Source organism: Penaeus vannamei, unplaced genomic scaffold (assembly GCF_042767895.1).
Source record: "Penaeus vannamei isolate JL-2024 unplaced genomic scaffold, ASM4276789v1 unanchor80, whole genome shotgun sequence".
Taxonomy (NCBI): Eukaryota; Metazoa; Arthropoda; class Malacostraca; order Decapoda; family Penaeidae; genus Penaeus; species Penaeus vannamei.
This window is the reverse complement of record NW_027213084.1, coordinates 20,001-22,500: the sequence shown is the minus strand read 5'-3', so window position 1 is coordinate 22,500 and position 2,500 is coordinate 20,001.

Below are 2,500 nucleotides of genomic sequence, written 5' to 3'. Positions count from 1 at the left end.
TAATCAATAAAATCAACAAAAGCAACCGTCACCATCTGCAGCAAAAAATAAATAGATAGATAAGTCACCATCAACAGGCAAAACCAATCACCATCTGTACATAAAACGAATTTATATCTGCAGACTAAAAGAAGAAAAAAAAATGGTCATCTGCAAACAAATCCCGTCACCATCTGTCTGCTTCCGGTGCTTTCTCTCTCTCTCACCCCGTTACCATCTGTCTGATACCATCTGCCCCCGCACTTCCTCTCTCTCGCAGTCACCTCGTCACCATCTGCTCCTCTCTCTCCCCGTCATCATCTGTCTGACACCACCCGCCCCCCCCCCCCACTTGCTCTCTCTCTCTCTCTCTCTCTCTTTCCCGGCACCATCTGCACCTCTCTCTCCCCGTCAGCATCTGTCTGACACCACCCGCCCCCCCCCCCCACTTCCTCTCTCTCTCTCTCTCTCTCTCTCTCTCTCTCTCTCTCTCTCTCTCTCTCTCTCTCTCTCTCTCTCTCTCTCTCTCTCTCTCTCTCTCTCTCTCTCTCTATCTCTCTCTCCCCGTCACCATCTGCTCCTCTCTCTCTCCCCGTCACCATCTGTCTGACACCATCTACCTCCCCCCTTTCCTCTCTCTCTCTCTTTCTCTCTCTCCCCGTCACCATCTGTCTGACACCACCTGCCCCCCACTTCCTCTCTCTCTCTCTCTCTCTCTCTCTCTCTCTCTCTCTCTCTCTCTCTCTCTCTCTCTCTCTCTCTCTCTCTCTCTCTCTCTCTCTCTCTCTCTCTCTCTCTCTCCCCGTCACCATCTGCTCCTCTCTCTCCTCGTCACCATCTGTCTGACACCACCCGCCCCCCCCCTCTCTCTCTCTTTCCCGTCACCATCTGCTCCTCTCTCTCCCCGTCACCATCTGCTCCTCTCTCTCCCCGTCACCATCTGCTCCTCTCTCTCCCCGTCACCATCTGCTCCTCTCTCTCTCCCCGTCACCATCTGTCTGACACCATCTACCTCCCCCCTTCCTCTCTCTCTATCTCTCTCTCCCGTCACCATCTGCTCCTCTCTCTCCCCGTCACCATCTGTCTGACACCACCTGCCCCCCCCCCTCCCCCTCTCTCCCTCTCTATCCCGTCACCACCTGTCTCACACCACCTCCCTCCCCCACTTCTCTCTCTCTCCTCGACACCATCTGTCTCCCGCACTTCCTCTCTCTCTCCCGTCACCATCTATCTGGCACCACCCGCCCCCCGCACTTCCTCTCTCTCTCTCTCTCTCTCTTTCCCGTCCCCATCTGCTCCTCTCTCTCTCCCCGTCACCATCTGCTCCTCTCCCTCCCCGTCACCATCTATCTGACACCACCGCCCCCCCCCCCCCCCACTTCCTCTCTCTCTCTCTCTCTCCCCATCACCATCTGCTCCTCTCTCTCCCGTCACCATCTGCTCTTCTCTCTCCCGTCACCATCTGTCTGGCACCACCCGCCCCCCGCACTTCCTCTCTCTCTCTCTCTCTCTCTCTCCCGTCACCATTTGCTCCTCTCTCTCCCCGTCACCATCTGCTCCTCTCTCTCCCCGTCACCATCTGCCTGACACCACCTGCCCCCCCCCACTTACTCTCTTTCTCTCTCTCTCTCTCTCTCTCTCTCTCTCTCTCTCTCTCTCTTTCTCTCTCTCTCTCTCTCTCTCCCCGTCACCATCTGCTCCTCTCTCTCTCCCCGTCACCATCTCTCTGACACCACCTGCCCCCCCCCCCCCTTCCGCACTTCCTCTCTCTCGCAGTCACCTCGTCCGACCGTTCCGCAAAGCCTGATCCTGAGCGTGTCGCCTCCGGGAAACGCCGCTTCACAGGGCAAGTATTAATGATAGTCGATGCCGGGCAATTTATCCGACATAATTGGAAGAGAGGGAACAGCAAAGTGATATACGCTTATCAATCTATTGCAATTGCTTCCCTGTTATGGTTTCTTTTTTTTTTTTTTTTTTGGGGGGCGTGTGTGGAGGGCGGGAGGAGGGATGGAGGGTGGGGATGGGTAATTGGGGTGGTTGGGTTGGGGTGTAGTTGATTTTCTTTTATTTTATTTTTTTCTTTCTTTTCTCTCTCTCTTTTTTCTGTAGCTTTTGTCGCGTTTGTCGCTTGTCTTCTCTTCTCTCTCTCTCTCTCTCTCTCTCTCTCTCTCTCTCTCTCTCTCTCTCTCTCTCTCTCTCTCTCTCTCTCTCTCTCTCTCTCTCTCTCTCTCTTTCTCTCTCTCTCCCTCTCTAACTCTCTCTCTCTCTCTCTCTCTCTAACTCTCTCTCTCTCTCTCTCTCTCTCTCTCTCTCTCTCTCTCTCTCTCTCTCTCGCTCTCTCTCTCTCTCTCTCTCTCTCTCTCTCTCTCTCTAACTCTCTCTCTCTCTCTCTCTCTCTCTCTCTCTCTCTCTCTCTCTCTCTCTCTCTCTCTCTCTCTCTCTCTCTCTCTCTCTCTCTCTCTCTCTCTCTCTCGCTCTCTCTCTCGTTCTCCATTGGCCTGCCTGTTTATCTATCTGT